This window comes from Lithobates pipiens, unplaced genomic scaffold, assembly GCF_037356315.1.
Source record: "Lithobates pipiens isolate NorthernLeopardFrog02 unplaced genomic scaffold, aLitPip1_a1.2 Scaffold_8, whole genome shotgun sequence".
Lineage (NCBI taxonomy): Eukaryota > Metazoa > Chordata > Amphibia > Anura > Ranidae > Lithobates > Lithobates pipiens.
Genome location: NW_027507903.1, coordinates 328,313,188 through 328,331,401, shown reverse-complemented (window position 1 = coordinate 328,331,401; position 18,214 = coordinate 328,313,188).

Here is an 18,214-nt window from a genome sequence, read left to right as displayed (position 1 = left end):
GCATCGCCATACTCAGGAGGAATAGTATTTGTGTTTTGGGGTTTAATTTGTGCTATGCATATGATGTGTGTGAGAAAATAACCTGCTAATATAACAATTTTGTGAAAAAAATAATCTTTATTTTGCACAGAATTGTGGGAAATAATTACAACTTCAAAAAACTCACAATGCCTTTATCTAAATACCTTGGAATGTCTACTTTCCAATAAGGGGTCATTTGGGGGTTATTTGTACTTTCCTGGCTTGTTAGGGTTTCAAGCAATGAGATAGGCCATCAGTGCATCAGGTGTGGTCAATTTTCAGAGATTGGCACCATAGTTCGTGTCTCTATAACTTTCACAAAGACCAAATAATATACACTGATTTGGGTTATTTTAAATAAAGATATGTAGCAGTATAAATTTTGGTGAAAATATATGAAGAAAAATTACTATTTTGCAAAGTTTTATAACAGAAACTAAGAAAAATTCATTTTTTACAGAATTTTCGGTCTTTTTTCTTTTATAGCGCAAAAAATAAAAAACAAAAAACCCAGCGGTGATTAAATACCACCAAAAGAAAGCTCCATTTGTGTGAAAAAAAAGGGCAAAAAAATCATATAGGGACAGTGTTGCATGACTGAGTAACTGTCATTTAAAATGTGAGAGCCCCAAAAGCTAAAAATTGGTCTGGTTAGGAAGGGGGTTAAGTGCCCAGTGGGTAAGTGGTTAAAGCCTAAGTTTAGCGTAAATTCAAATCAGAAAAATTGCCACAATGGACACAACCAGGGCCGTCTTTAAGGCAGGGCAAAAGGGGCAGCTGCCCTGGGCCCTGTCATTGTTGTGGGGTCCAAAGCAGCTCCCTCATACTTACCAACTATCCAAGTTTACATTCCCTTGCCCCTTGAAGTTTTAGTCCTGTGCTGTGCCCTGATATCTCAGTGTGAAGTGCTGCTACTAATGCTGCCCAACTCTGCCCTATTGCTGACCCTGTGTTTACATGTAAATAAGCGGCATTCATATGTAAATAGCAGTGACATGCATATGTAAATAACTGAGGCCAAATGAATTGGTATGTAAATAAAGGCAGTACTCATATGTATATCATGCCCCACTGCAGTGAGGAGCTGATGTGCTGTAACCTATAGCAACCAGTGAGCAGTATTACTGTACAGTAATCTCTAGCAGCCAATCAACAAGCAGAAATCAAGTGCTGTAACCTCTAGCAACTAATCGGTGAGCCTTAAGGAGTGCTGTAACCTCTAGCCACCAGTCAGTGAGCGGTAATGATATGCTGTAACCTGTGGCAACCAATCTCAATCGCTGCTTGATCTGATACAGTAAACTGATTTTAAGTCTAGCTGCTATTTATTTTATGTCTCAGACTAGGTGGAGAGTGAAATTGCATGGGGGGGGGCCCTAAGAAAATTTTTGCCCAGGGCCCAATCAATATTAAAGATGGCCCTGGACACAACACACAGTTGGTTTAATGTGTCTCTTGTGCTGAGTTATAAGAGAAATATTCACCTTTCCTACCCCTGCCGCTGTAATCTTCTGGTGCGGCACAGCCAAAGGGGTGTAAGGAAGACTCATCAAGAGAGCTCAAATATGTCCATCCTTTCCTGCCAGATCTGCTATTCATAGAAGCTGTACTATAGATTTTAATAATGGCACAGATTATTTGAATGGAGGTAGGGCTAATGATAATCCCACCCATTCCCATTAAGAAAGTCTGTCATTCATAGAAGCTATACTATGGCTTCTATGAATGGCAGATCTGGTGGGAGAGGAATGGCATGACATAGTTAAGCTCTCTTGATAAGACCTCATGACAGCCTTTTAGCTGTATTACCCCTGACACACCTGAAAATTATGGCAATTGGGGTAGGAAAAATTAAGATTTCTCCTAAAACTCAAAGAACCAGCAGAAGGGACACATTGTGCTAACTGTGTGTTATGTCTCTTGTGACAATTTTATTGTTTTCAGTTTAGGCTAACCTTAGACTTTAAAAGGAAAGCAAACTTTTTTCCAGAAAGAATTTGGTGTTGATAATCTTCTTCTGAAAATACTAGTTGCCTGCCTGCTATATTGAGCCATTGATTTTAGCACTTTGAATCCCTGATACAGACAGGGGTGGTGCTATGGGGGTGCATGGGTGTGCTAGGGTAGCCAAAAAATATTGCTAGCACCCCCGTCTCTGCAATCATCTCTGGCACCAGGAGAGAAAGTTCTGCCTTTTACTTTCTCCAATGACTGAAGTGTCCTTCTAGTGCCCTGAACACAGAATCCTGAGGCTGGCAGCTGGCAGGGACTCTTTCTCAGTGGCGCAGTATCTCCCCAGGTGGTGGGCATGGCAGGCATGTGTCCGAATGCTCCCTCCTACAAATTCAGAGGTGGCTACTCTGGCTGATTGAGCAGCTGACACTGGGAAGGAGCTGGAGCAGAGATGGCAGACAGTGAGTCTTCTACTTCCAGCCAGAGGTAAAGTGGCTGATGGGGAGAGGTTTACCTTTTCCCCTCAGGAATTTCCTCCATGCTCCATCTGTGCTCCTTCAAGCCCTTACACTGCACACAAAGAACTGGAGAACTGCTCCCGGCCCTCCCAGAACTGCTCACTGACTGCCCTCACTGCATATTGCTCACTGCCTGCCCTCGCTGCATGCTGCTCACTGCTTGTCCTCACTGCATGCTGTTCACTGCTTGTCCTCACCGCATGCTGCTCACTTCCTGTCCTCACTGCATTCTGCTCACTGACTGTCCTCACCGAATGCTGGTCTCTGACTGTCCTCACCGCATATTGCTCACTGACTGTCCTCGATGCATGCTGCTCACTGACTGTCCTCAATGCATCGCATTCTGCTCACTGCCTGCTGCATGCATCACCGTATGCTGTCTTCATGGTATTCTGCTCCCTGACTGTCCTGACTGCATGCTGCTCACTGACTGTCCTCACCGCGTGCTGCTCACTGACTGTCCTCACCGCGTGCTGCTCACTGACTGTCCTCACCGCGTGCTGCTCACTGACTGTCCATACTGCATGCTGCTCACTGATTGTCCTTACTGCATACTGCTCACTGGCTGTCCTTACCGCATGATGCTCACTGACTGTCCTTACCTAATGCTGCTCGCTGACTGTCCTTACTGCATGCTGCTTACTGACTGTCCTCACCGCATGCTGCTCACTGACTGTCCTCACCGAATGCTGCTCTCTGACTGTCCTCACCACATATTGCTCACTGACTGTCCTCAATGCATGCTGCTCACTGACTGTCCTCAATGCATCGCATTCTGCTCACTGCCTGCTGCATGCATCACTGCATGCTGTCTTCATTGTATTCTGCTTCCTGACTGTCGTGACTGCATACTGCTCACTGCCTGCCCTCACTGCATGCTGCTCACTGCCTGTCCTCACTGCCTCACTGTCTGCCCTCACTGCATGCTGCTTGCTGACTGTCCTCATCACATTCTGCTCCCTGACTGTCCTCACTGCATACTGCTCACTGACTGACCTCACTGCATTCTGCTCACTGACTGTCCTCACTACATGCTGCTCCCTGACTGTCCTCACTGCATGCTGCTCCCTGACTGTCCCCACTGCATACTGCCCTCTGACTGCCCTCTCTGGATTACTGCACACTGGCTGTCTACAGTGTATACTGCGCACTGGCTGTCCTCACTGCATATTTTTCACTGACTGCCCCCACTACATACTGCTCATTGACTGCCCTGCCTCTACATACTTCTCACTGAACGCCCTGCCAATATACACTGCTCCCTGACTGCCCTGCCACTATGTACTTACTGCTCTGCCACTGCCAGTACATACAGCTCCTGGCCCATTCTGCCCTGCCACTAAGTATTGTGCATGGCTCTACGTCTTTAGTACTACATACTACTTATTGAATGGTGTTCACCTCCCTGCCTTTTCTTACTGCTACATACCACACACTCCCCACCACCATTTCTTACTGCTCACTGCCCCACACTGCATACTGCACACTGACCACCAGTATATAGGGGGCAGGCTGATCACAAGTTTTAAGGGGGCACACTGAGAAAGTACAGTCCTGACCCCTACCTCTATGTGCTTTGTTTTATGTTTCACAATGCAGAGGGCACATTGACGGCTTTACTCTAGGGGGTTAATAATGTGATGTTGTGGTTACATTTTGTTAATAATGTACATTACTTGGACTTTATTACTGTACCATGCTAGGAGTTACTGTGCCTTGCTGGGAATTAATAGTGGTGCCATGCAAAAGGGTTAATTGTGCAGTGTCGGGGGTTGATTATTGTGCCGTGCTTGGGTTTTTAGTATTACTGAAAAGTCAGCAGTCCTGTTCTGACTCAAAATATTGAATCCTTGGGGTGAGCATGACATCCAGGGTACTGTCATTTGCAGAGTAAAAAGTCAATATCAGTAATGGCTATGTCCATTTTTCTTTTATGAACAATTTATTTTAAGGCCATTCTATCTCTGTAAAAGCTGGCAATGGCACGTCAGTCTCAACTTGGAAATCCCTTTGTTCCATTCCGTCTTTGTGCCATCCAGAGCTGGGTTTGCTAAAGATCAACTGTGGGCTTGTGCTCAAGGAAGCTGCAAAAGGCATCAATAAATGCCAAATAATATGCCAAATGTACAATTTAAAAATGTTTCCTTTGCAAAGAAAAACAAAATACTTCACAAATGTGTCTGCTTACTCCAGAATTAAAATTGATTTAGGCACACAGCTGGTCGTTTGATTTTAGAAAATGTTGGCACAACCTTAGCCAGTTTTGATCACAGTGCCTATGGGAAGATTTCAAACTTCAGTGCTCCAGTCTTCTCCTTCATTATGTTGACTGAAAGCTGGAAAACACAGAACACTGACAATTGGGATACCTGTCTTTAATTGTTAGAAACATTTCATAGTGCATGAGAGTAAACCTGCCACAAAGATGGCTCTCCTTTGCATTATAGCATCTGCCTGTCATTATAAGGACTCCTGAGCAATCAAAGCTTTTGTAAATTGTTCCTTGAATCTGTGCAGCTTTATTCAGTGAATATTGCATTTTCTCCTGGTTGAATGCTCAGAGATTTAGCAACATTGTCCTACTGTTGTATACAAATAGGCTCCCATTACCTCTGCATTTACCATCAATGACCTCCTCCTGCTTCTACAATGCTGTTATATTTGTATATCAAACACAGTGAGTGCTCCATACCTCTGTATTATACATAGTGCTTTCATCTTTTGTGTCCCATCTTCCATAGTGCTTCCATCTTTTGTGTAGCAGGTACAGGGCTGTTTGTTATGTCTCCTCTGGACTAAAACTGGTGTGCCTGTATGTAAGGAGGTAAAGGTTACGATTGCCTCTTTACGCTGCCCAATTCAGGAAGCTAAGAGTTAATTGTGTTCCCAGGATTTCTGCTTGGTGGGCTTTGCTGCGTCCAGCCCACTGGTTTTGTGTATTATACAGGGCTCCATGCCCAGGGGAGTAAGGAAAACAAAAGAAAAGGAAAAGGGAACAGTTGGATTCAGATAGATCCCAGGAATGCAGGGGTTAGAATGCTGCTATGCTTTTATTGAAGCCTGAAGGGCCAGAGAATTGCCAAAATCAGAGTTAAACTTGCTATGGCCTGGGGGCATGGCTAAGATGGCGCACTGAATGGACGTCTGAGCTGGAGCGCCGCTGCTGAATTGGGCTAATCTCCTGCAATCCAGCCTGTACACCAGGCATCCAATGACCGCTGACACCCTCATGCACCACAGTTCCTCTGGGATGGCCAAAGGAAAGGGTAAGAGGCTCCATTTCCCCCCTATACTGGAGAAGACTGTCCCGACAGCATGGGGACATGTGCACACTCCTTTGCCAACATGGCATCCCAGATCAAGCGGAACTAGCAGACCTCCTCTACCCTGCCAGGGCTAGCTGAGCTATTGCCAACTGCCAGGTCTCTATAACCTCACTGACAACCAAAGTGGATGCTGTGCAGCTGGATGTGGGACTGTTCAAGCAGGACATGGACAAAGTGAGGTCCCGGCTGTCATCTGCGGAGCAGCGTCTGGGCCATGCTGAGATTACTGTGGCAAAGCATACCACTAGTCTCCAGTCCCTGCAAACTAAAATACATGCTCTGGAATACAAGGTGGAGGATGCAGAGAATGGTATTAGGAGAAACAATCTCCACATAGTGGGCCTTGCAGAGAGGGTGGAGGGTCCCAATCCAACAGAGTTTGTGGAGCAACTGCTGCATACTCTTCTACCTGCAGTTCAGTTTTCACCCTTCTATGCCGTGGAAAGAGCTTACCAAATCCCACCCAAGCCTGGACCCCTAGAGACACCACCCCACACTTTTATCCTCAAATTCCTTAACTTCAGGGACAGAGATGAGGTGCTTCATGCTGCACGGCTGCAGAAGGAACTTGCTTACCAGAACACCAAACTTCTTTCTATTTCCAGACTACTCGGTGGAGACAGAAAAGCTGAGATGTTCATTGGGCATCCTGGCTGAGGGTCCAGGATGGTAAAACTAACAGATTTTTCACCTCACCCAGAGATGCATCTTCCTGGCTGGATTCAAAACCTCCACACCGTTGAGAGCCTGGATTTACAATTTGCTTACACTATCCTGTTGGTGAGTCAGAGCTCTGCTCACTTTTGTCCTGAGGTTTCCCTGGATTGTTAGCCTTGAAGAATAGGCTGTTTTTGACCAACTGGAACTACTACCTGAGTTTCAGCAAGTTTGTTATTATGCACCTGTTGTGCCTAACCTGTTCTTCCTATGCAACACACTGAAGATACGTGCCCCTGGCTAGTCCAGGTGTTTTCTACTAGCTTTTCTACTACTACTTATCCCACTCCCACTAGTCCCAAATCCTAACCCTAATCCCGCTCCTACTAGTCCCAAATTCCTAACCCTAATTCCACTCCCACTAGTCCCAAATCCCTAACCCTTAACCCTAATCTTGCTCCCACTAATTCCAAATCCTTAACCCCACTCTCACTAGTCCCAAATCCCTAACCTTTAACCCTAAACCTGCTCCCACTAGTCCCAAATCCCTAACCCTAATCCCACTCCCACTAGTTCCAAATCTCTAACCTCTATCCTATAGTCAATATTCATCTTTAGTAGTGATGTTATAAATTTTATTGTTACATAGATAAAAGACAAACACCTCTCATATATAATAATCACCATATAAATATATATATTTTTTCAAAGTATGTTCTAAACACAAAATAATATACTCCAAAGACAAGGAAAGTTTAATATCTTAGTTCACTGTGAGTTAAAACCAATGTAATAATGAGTTGTACAAAACAGTTACCAAAAGAAGCTATTAAACATATTATTAAAGAGTTATAAACATGGTCACGTTAATGAGAACGCCAAACACTTATACGTTTAACCGTATTTGAGAATACTAACATTGTTAAACAAAAACTACTACTTGCAAATATCTACAAATAGCATTCCAAAGAATCTTAATAGAAGAAATGATTGGTTTGTGGAAGGAAAGAGTTAGATCATAGCACCTTGCCAACTAAGTTCGCCAGCACGGCTCATAAAATACTCAGCCAATTGATCCCTTATTGTGAAACCAACTGCCAGACCATGAACAAACTCGGTATATTCTAAATTGTGTGCCAATGTGTCCTCAAAATTCACACCATCTCTCTTCCATACCAAATTATGTAGCACACATGCTACTTTTATTACTTTACTTGCATTTTCTATCTTCAGATTGATTGGTTTGTGGAAAATTTGTCATTTGTTGGCAAGTATTCCAAAAACAAATGCATGCCCAACAGAGACAGTAATTGAATATTCTCTTATGGTTGAGATTTCTCTGTGAGTATGGCTTCATTGGGTGTTCATTGATGGCGAGTGCCTCATCAGCCACAAATACAAAAGGCATATCTGAATTTTCAGTCCCAGGTGGTGGTTGTTCTCAAGTAAATCTAGGTTATTTGCAGCTAGTCGCTTTGAAAATTTTTAATTCTGGAATATAGTTGAGATAGCACAACTTCCAAATGCTCCTACGTCGACAAATAGGAATTTGTAGTCTGCATCTACAACAGCCATCAGAACAATCAAAAAGTGCTTTGTGTAGCTGAAATATGTGCTTCCACTGTACCAGGGTTTTATAACTCTAATGTGTTTGCCATCAATAGCTCCCAGGCAGTTAGGAAAGTTTGTTTTACTCCAAAAACAATAGGCAACATCTTTCCACTTCTCTTTATTTGGAATTGGCATAAATTATTTCTTTAGAGTCCATATAGCATCAAAAGTTAGCTTCACAATCTCACTTATATTCCTATGCGATATTCTATATTGTAATGATGTGTAGCTATTTCCTGTGGCAAGATATCTGTAAATAAAAATATGAAATAATTTCATATCTTTCAGTTGAAAAACTCAAAAAACTTTGGAAGACATTAAAGGATAATTTTAGAAGGGAGTTGAAGAGGCAGAGGAAAGCTAGGAGTGGAGCAGGTGCCAAAAAGTTAGAATGTACTGCCACTACTATGAGCTGGAGGAGTAAGTATAAAAACATGAGAGTTATTATTTGTAATTAATGAGGATTTTATAGTGATTGTTTTTTCTATATTTAATTTTTAGGACTGGAAGTAATTTAGACTCAGAAACAGAGGAGGAGCAGGATGGTGATCAGCAGGAGAATGTAGCTGATCCTGCTATAGAGTCATCTCTCCTCTTTGAAGACACTGAATCCAGAAGCCCAATCGATCCTGAAACTGAGCCAGTGAGAAATAGCAAAAAAAAGAACCAAACAGCAGCAATTGGGGGACTTTATTGATGCTGTGAAAAAAATGTTGGTAGCCCAATGACAGGATATTGGAGAAAATGCTTCTTTTGCTTATTGCATCATCCCTCAAATGGAGATGATTGACAGAAGATTGCAATACGCTATGAGGATGGAGCTGTTACGAGTCATTGAACCATTTCAACTTAAATCTTTTCCATCCTCCAGACCTGAAATAAATGATCAAAATAATGAAAATTGTCCACCACATTATGATCCTAGAGCCTTGCAATACCCTGGTCCATCAGCCCTGGAGTACCCTGGTCCATCAGCTATACAGTACCCTGGTCCATCAGCAGTGTAATACACTGGACCATCAGGGTCAGTGTATACTATTATGCCTCCTCCCCCCTTTGACACTGCACAGGTACTAGTTTATAGACCCCAGCAACCTCACCCTCATCCCCCTCGAGAGGAGTCCTATTCCACCCCTCCTTTATATCATGACCTCTGAATTGTCAATGTTTCAATGTTCTATACAAAAAAATCAATGCTCATTTATGCATATATTTTTTATTTGTTATTCATATGTTCTATTTTTTTCAACTTTTTCTCTTAGCATCATTTTGGAATTAAATAAATGTTAAAATAATAAAGTTTTTATTTAAAACAAATATTACATAGTGAATGAACATTGTTATTTGTTTATTGTTATTTGGTACTTTTTTGAAATTTTTATTGCAAAACAATATATGTATGGAATAATATTTATATATATATATATATATATATATATATATATATATAATTTTTTTTGAGCAAATATGTTGTCTTTTATTTAAGACTTGATATAATGTTGATTTATCTACTTATATATCATTATAAACTTACCTGAGTGTTAAAAGCAAACGTTCACATGGCGGTATTGCCTCCCTGCAGTAGGTATCCTGTCTCAGTAAAGCAGAAGACAACATATCAAGAAGGAAGTCAATTCTGGGACAGAAAATTATTTGTTTGCACTATTGTGGATTAGGGTTAGGGTTATGGATTTGGGACTAGTGCGAGCAGGATTAGGGTTAAGGGTTAGAGATTTGAGACTAGTGAGAGTGGGATTAGGGTTAGGGATTTGGGTCTAGTGGGAGCAAGATTAGGGTTAGAGTTAGGGATTTGGGACTAGTGGGAGCGGGATTAGGGTTAGGGATTTGGGACTAGTGGGAGCAGGATTAGGGTTAGGGATTTGGGACTAGTGGGAGCCAGGTTAGGGTTAGGGATTTGGAACGATTTGGAGCTGGATTGGGGTTAAGGGTTAGGGATTTGGGACTAGTGGTGCACTAAAGGTGCTTTGTTTTGTCTCTATGGTTCTCCTAATGACATTCGATTGTCTATATACCTTAAAAATGTGCTGCTGTGCAATGTGCTTGTGCATTGTATACTTGCCTTCTCTTCCTGGGGCTGGGCTGCTGCCCCTGCGAGCTGATCTCTCACCCTGTATTGATGTTATGCATTCCCAATGTCTAAATTTATGGTGATCTCCTGGAATGTCAGGGACCTGAACTCCGCTGTAAAAAGATCCTTGGTGTTCTGTTTCCTCCAAAGACACAACCCACATATTTGGTCTGCAGGAGACGCATCTCCAAGCCTCCAAAACTATATGTCTTAAAAAGTCATGTGTGGGCCTGCATTACCACGCCACATTCTCCACATATGCTCATGGGGTCAGCATCCTTGTCAGAAAAACCCTACCGTTTCAGCTCATTGAAGTCAAAACGGACTAGATTTATAATTATTTATGCTCACATATATTTGACAAAGCTGTGGTGCTGGTGGGGGTATATATCCCCCCTCCGGCTTCGGTTCAGGCTTTGCCTCACATTATGCAACTTGTGGTACAATTTGATATGATATGATCTATTTTATGGGTGATTTTAACATGGTTCCATGTGTGGTCCTGGATAGGCTGCATTCCTTGGTTCGTGACTCACCTGACCTCCAGCAATGAGCCGATACCTATGCCCTTACAGCCGTCTGGAGACACATGCATCAGAATTTAAGGGAATTCACTTGTCACTCTGCCACGTATAAGACCCGGCACAGTGGTGTAGTGGTTATCACTCTCACCTAGCAGTAAGAAGGGTCGCTGGTTTGAATCCCAACCATGACACTACCTGCCTGGAGTTTGCATGTTCTTCCTGTGCCTGCGTGGGTTTCCTCTGGGTACTCCGGTTTCCTCCCACACTCCAAAGACATGCAGGTAGGTTAATTGGCTTCTGTCCAAAATTGGCCCTAGTATATGAATAGGGACCTTGGATTGTGGGCTCCTTGGGGGTAGGGACTGATGTGAGTGTGCAATATACAGGGATAGGGACAATTGTAGACACTCACTCAGGTTGAACTGGATGGACTGGTGTCTTTATTCAACCTTACTAACTATATAACTATATAAGACCCTGTCTAGAACAGACCTGGTCTTTCTGTCCAAAACTGAGTTGCAGTATGGCCAGGGCATGTCTGTGCTTCCCAGGGGCATCTCTGATCATGCCCCTCTGTGTCTTTCCCTTGCTCTGACCATCCCCCCTGAGTCTAGGCTCTGGAGACTGTTAAGATTTTGGGCAAATGATGAACGACTACAGGAGCCCCTGACTGCCTCTATTTACAATTACTGGTGTTACGTACCTGGGATGTGAGCCTGACGTGCAGAGGAAGGCCTCTCGTACAACTCCGGCTCACGGACCACTGGTATTGATACAGCAGCCACAGGAGCACGGTGGGGTATGAGTGCCTGTAAAACAGTTCAATAGTCCCTGTAGTAGTGGTGATCAGCAGGCAGGTAGTGGATGAACTCACACGAGCAGGACCAGATGCTGGTTTGCAGGGCTGAGAGCTGAAGCAGGCTGGATGAACAAGATGCAGGGTCAGACAGGCCGGGTCGGTATTAATCAGGCAGATCGGGCATAGACGGTAGGCAGAAGAGAGGTCAGGTCACAAGCCAAGTAGTACCAGAAGATCAGCAGACAGAATCAGCAGGCAGGATCAGAGTCAAGGGAAGCCGGGATCAGAACAGGCAGCAGGCAATCACAGGTAACAACAAGCTGGATAAGATTCAGAGGTCACACAGGAAACAGGAAACAACACAGAAGCTGCAGACCAAACAGCAATGAACCTCTGTAGGAGCCCTGTTTAAATAGCCCGCCTGACTTCAGTATTAGTGACCGGTGTGTGTCTTAAAGTGCTAGTACCCATGCATGCACGCCGGGATCTTACATGGAAAGCCCGTCTTCCCTGACATTGCCCCCTCCCTATGGGCAACCTCCGGTGCCCAACTGGTTCCTCTTTTGCGGGTTTCTGCGGAAGAAGGCACGGATCAAGTCTGTGGCATGTACATTTCGTGCAGGTTCCCAGGAATTCTCCTCTGGACCATAACCCTTCCACTTGATTAAATATTGCGTCTGACCCCTTCTTTTCCTGCAGTCTAAAACAGCCTCAACCTCAAATTCTTCATCCCCATCAATAATAATAATAGGTGCGGGAGGACCTGGTCTATGATCCGGAAATGGATCTGGCACAACAGGCTTCAGCAAGGATACATGAAACACTGGGTGGATTTTAAAAGACTCAGGTAAAGTTAATTCAAAAGAAACATCATTCATTTTTCTCCTTACCGGAAATGGTCTTACGAACCTTGGTGCCAGCTTTCTTGAAGGACATAGCATCTTCAAATTCGTTGTTGAAAGCCATACTTGATCTCCTGGTTGCAAGGTCAGTTCCCCCCTTCTTTTCTTGTCAAATGATTTCTTGCTGTCTTCCTGTGCTTTCGCGATGGTTTCCTGTAACAACATATTATTACGAGAGAAAAAGTCCAGAGTATCCTGGACAGCTGGAACGGAGGATTCTGCAACAAGATTAGGTAAGAAGGTGGGATGGAATCCATAATTAGCAAAGAACGGAGATTGCTTGGTGGCAGAATGGTTGGCAATATTATAGGCAAATTCCACCAAGGGTAATAATGATACTCAATCATCCTGGACAAAAGAAGTAAAACAATGGATGTATTGCTCTAGGGTTTGATAAGTCCTCTCCGTCTGCCCATTAGTTTGTGGGTGGTAAGCAGAAGAGAATGAGAGTTCAATCTGTAGGATCTCGCACAAGGCCCTCCAAAATCTGGATGTGAACTGGACACCGCGATCAGATACAATATTTGCAGGGACTCCATGGAGTCTGACAATTTCTTTTATAAACACCCGAGCAGTTTCTGAAGCTGGTGGTGTACCCTTTAGAGGAATGAAATGAGCCATCTTTGATAAGCGATCTACTATCACAAAGATAGCAGTACATTCTTCAGATGGTGGAAGTTCAACTATAAAATCCATAGCAATCATCTGCCACTGTCTGTCAGGTATAGGCAGAGGTCTGAGTAATCCCCAAGCTTTGTTACGGGAACTTTTACTCCGGATGCAGGTGGTGCATGCATTTACATAAGCTCCGCAGTCTTTCTCCAATCCTGGCCACCAAAATGAGCATGGTACAAGTTGGACAGTCTTATGAACCCCAAAATGGCCTGCCAAAGGGTGGTCATGACAAACCCCCAAGATCATTGCTCAAACCTCTTTAGGTACAAAAATCTGTTTACCCCTCCATAATAGTCCATTCTTTGCTTGTAGTGTGACCCCTGGAGGACTGGGTGTTACTGCAGAAGCTTGCTGTAACTGAGACAAAAGGTCAGTGTGTAATAGTAGGAAGTTTCCAGCTGGTAAAATGGTGTCTGGTATTAGGATGTCTCTTGGATCTTCAAACATGCGCGACAATGCATCAGGCTTAGTGTTCTTTGATCCGGGCCTGTACGTAATATGGAATAAGAATCTTGAAAAAAAGAGTGCCCAACGAGCTTGGCGTGGTTTGAGGCGTTTAGCGGATCGCAGATATTCAAGATTCTTATGATCCGTGTAGATCAGAATTGAATGGGCCGCTCCCTCCAGCAAGTACCTCCATTCCTCCAATGCAGCTTTGATCGCCAAAAGTTACCGATCACCTACATCGTAGTTTCTTTCAGCTGACGTGAGTTTTCATGAAAAGAATGCCACTGGATGGATCACTTCTTTGAGGCCTTGACGTTGTGATAGAATGGCCCCAACTGCACTTTCTGAAGCATCCACCTCCACAATATAGGGCAAGGTAGAGTCTGGGTGACTTAAGACAGGAGCAATGGTAAACCGTCTCTTTAAAGTTTCAAAAGCAGCTTCAGCCTCATTAGTCCAACAGAAACGGATACCTTGTTTGGTCAGCTGTGTAATAGGGTGAATGACAGCGGAAAAGTTCTTGATAAACTTGCGATAAAAATTGGCAAAGCCCACAAAACGTTGTATTCCCTTCTTGTCTGTGGGGGCTGGCCAATCTAGTATCGCTGAGACTTTCTGTGGGTCCATCTTGATCCCTTCGGTCGAGATGATCAGACCTAAGAACTGGATGCTCTGCTGCTCAAAGTCGCATTTCTCGGCTTTGGCATAAAGTCCATATTTGCGGAGCCGGCACAATACACTCTTAACATGCCCTCGGTGCACTTCTAGAGATACGGAGAATATCAAAATGTCATCAAGGTAGATAACCACGAAAATATCTAGAAAGTCTTTGAAAATATCGTTAATAAAGTACTGAAAGGTGGCAGGGGCATTACAAAGGCCAAAGGGCATAACCAGATATTCAAAGTGCCCAAATCGGGTACGGAAGGCAGTTTTCCATTCATCCCCTTCTCGTATACGAACCAGGTTATAGGCCCCTCTTGAATCCAGCTTGGTAAAGATACTTGCTGATTTGAGTCTTTGGAACAGTTCAGGAACTAAAGGAAGGGGATAGCGATTCTTCACTGTTATTTTATTTAGGTCACGATAGTCCACACATGGTCTCAGGGAATGATCCTTCTTTTCTACAAAAAATATACCAGCACCAGCCGGTGAGGTAGAGGGACGGATGAATCCTTTCTGCAGATTCTCATCAATATAGTCCTTCAAAACTCCTGATTCCCGTTCAGATAAAGGAAAGATGCGCCCAAATGGAATCTCGGCCCTGGGTAGGAGCTCAATAGTGCAGTCATAAGGTCTGTGTGGAGGAAGAGTTTCTGCGCCTCGTTTGCTGAAAACGTCCAGGTATTCGTGGTAAGAATCTGGAACTACGTGACATAATTCAGGGTCTGCGTCCATACACAGCAGGGTAGCAGGTGATGGTGGTGAAGTTTCCAAACAGTGTCTCTGACAATATGCTGACTGGAACTTGACACTTCCAGATTCCCAGTCTATCTGTGGGTTGTGGGCCTGTAGCCAGGGCAGGCCCAGGATGACGGGGTACAAGGGTGAAGAGATCGCGTCTAAACGCAGCAGCTCTCGATGGTTGGTGGAGGAGATGGTCAGCATCGGTGGGGTCTCCTTGGTTACCAGTCCAGATTTAATGCGAGACCCATCGGCCAGAAATACAGTGAGTCCCTGTCCTCTGGTTTGTAGAGGAATGTGTTGCTGAGCTGCGAAGGACTGGTCAATGAAACAGCTACATGCTCCCGAATCAATAATAGCGGTCACCGATATGGTTCTTCCCGACAGTTGGAAGGAAACAGGCAGAGAGATATGAGCTGAGCTGGCAGATAAGGCGGGCAGGGGTGACTGGTTGAGTGAAGAAAGGGAAAGACACTTACGCAGCTTGGCAGGACAGGTACGTACAAAGTGACCGGCTTCTCCACAGTACAGGCAGAGGTTATTTACTCTTCGGCGTTGGCGTTCTTCTGGAGTCAATGAAGAACGAATCAGGCCCAATTGCATGTGTTCAGGCGCCTTTGGAGTGGGCAAAGCGGAGTTTCCAGGAGTTGGGTTAGGAGGAGCAGGGATCTTAGGTAACATCCAGGCTGGACGGAAGTGCTGTGTGGTTCTTTCAGACCTGCGTTCTCGTAGGCGGCGGTCAATCTGAATGGACAGAGTGATTAGGGCTTCCAGAGAGCTTGGCACCCGACCCGAGCGAGCTCATCTTTCAGGCTTTCCGAGAGACCCAAACGAAATTGATGACGCAAGGCTGCGTCATTCCAGCTAGTGTATGCACTCCAGCGTCTAAAGTCAGTGACATAGTCCTCTGCCACTCTACGGCCTTGCTGGAGTGCATGAAGGGCGGCTTCAGCGGTGGAGGTACGTTGGGGGTCATCATAAATCAGCGCCATAGCATCAAAGAACATTTGCATGGTGTTTAGTTGTGCGTTGTTCTCTTCCAACAGCTGGTGGGCCCAAGACTGTGGTTCCCCTTGGAGGAGGGAAATAATGAATCCCACCTTGGTGGTTTCCAGGGAAAAAGTCTGTGGCTGGAGAGCAAAGTAGAGCTGACAGGCATTGCGGAAGGCTCTAAATTTACTCCGATCACCGGAAAACCTCTCAGGATTAGGTACACGGGGCTCAGGAGGTAACATCATTACTGTATGGCTGGCTGAAGTCCCAGCTTGGGTGGTAGAGGAGGCTGGGTCAGATGCAGGAGCTGTAGTTGTTGGAATGGACAGGGACTGTACCCGCACTTCCAGACGCACATATCCTTCCTGCAGGACTTAACCGCCTGTGTAAGAGCAGCAAGGTGCTGACATATTTCATCCACTGGAAAGGGTCCTCTTGCAGGCTCAGACATGGCTGTTTGGTACTGTTACGTACCTGGGATGTGAGCCTGATGTGCAGAGGAAGGCCTCTCGTACAACTCCGGCTCACGGACCACTGGTATTGATACAGCAGCCACAGGAGCACGGTGGGGTATGAGTGCCTGTAAAAAAGTTCAATAGTCCCTGTAGTAGTGGTGATCAGCAGGCAGGTAGTGGATGAACTCACACAAGCAGGACCAGATGCTGGTTTGAAGGGCTGAGAGCTGAAGCAGGCTGGATGAACAAGATGCAGGGTCAGACAGGCCGGGTCGGTATAAATCAGGCAGATCGGGCATAGACGGTAGGCAGAAGAGAGGTCAGGTCACAAGCCAAGTAGTACCAGAAGATCAGCAGACAGAATCAGCAGGCAGGATCAGAGTCAAGGGAAGCCGGGATAAGAACAGGCAGCAGGCAATCACAGGTAACAACAAGCTGGATAAGATTCAGAGGGCACACAGGAAACAGGAAACAACACAGAAGCTGCAGACCAAACAGCAATGAACCTCTGTAGGAGCCCTGTTTAAATAGCCCGCCTGACTTCAGTATTAGTGACAGGTGTGTGTCTTAAAGTGCTAGTACCCATGCGTGCACGCCGGGATCTTACATGGAAAGCCCTGACAACTGGACAGACAACTAAGACACTGTCTTTTTTTCTGTGCTGTAGGACTCCTTTAAATCCTGGGCTAGGGTTGAATATATCTCTAGAATTTCACATCTCCAGAAGGAGGCTCCCTTTTCCCTGGAGGAGACGGAGGAGAGGGTGACAAGGTTGGAGGATGAATATGTTCTTACACTGGATGGTGACCATTATAAAACATGTCAGCAAGCTCTGCGTGAGTTATCTATCAATAGAGTAGCCCAGACTGACAAGGCTCTCCTGTACTCGGCCCAAAAGATTTTCGAATTTGGGGGGATGAATGGTAGACTGCTGGCCTGGCTGGCTAAGGGTAACATTCCACCCCCCCCATCGGCTGTATTAGGGACGAAAATGACCATATACTCACAGCCCCTGACCGCATTAATTGTCAGTTCCTACAGTTTTTCCAGAACCTGTACTCCTCCCGGACTGGTTTCTCACCTTCTGATCTTTCCTTCTTTCTTGATCCTATCTCTTTCCCAACATTAGCCGCAGTAGATAGGGAGAGGTTGGATGCGGAAATCACCCTGGAGGAGGTTCAATTGGTCAATTGGCTGACAGTTTGCCATCTGAGTTCTACAGCAACTTTATGGAAATTCTTGCTCCTAAATTGACCTCCCTTCTTTCGGATTATGGGTCCCTGGAGGCACTGCTTGACTCTATGAATGAAGCTGTGATTGTGTTGGTTCCCAAGCCTGGCAAGAACATATCGACCGATACCCCTACTAAACGTGGATGCCAAGATTTTTGCGAAGGTCCTGGCCAATCGTTTATCCCAGGTGATTGAGGACCTGGTTGGCGTAGAACAAATCGGTTTTATGCAGGGGAAGGGAACCAGCACAAACATCAGGTGACTCCATTTAATCCTGTTTCCCACAGCAATCAGAGTTCTAGAGTTATTGCTTCCTTAGATGGCAAAAAGGCTTTTGATTCCTTGGAATGGTCATATCTCTGGGAAGTCCTTCAGCAATTTGGGTTTGGCCCCAAATTCATACATGGGAGTGGCTGTCCTTGTATGCGGATAATGCACTGCCATATCTCAATGACGCTGGCCCCTCATTGTTGGCCGCCCTGCGAATTTTTGACAATTTTGGTACTTTCTCAGGTATTAAAATAACCTGGTCTAAATCAGTTTTATTCCCTATAGATGTAGATGCTGTTAAGATGACTGCCTCTTCCCCTCTACGATGGGTGGATGAA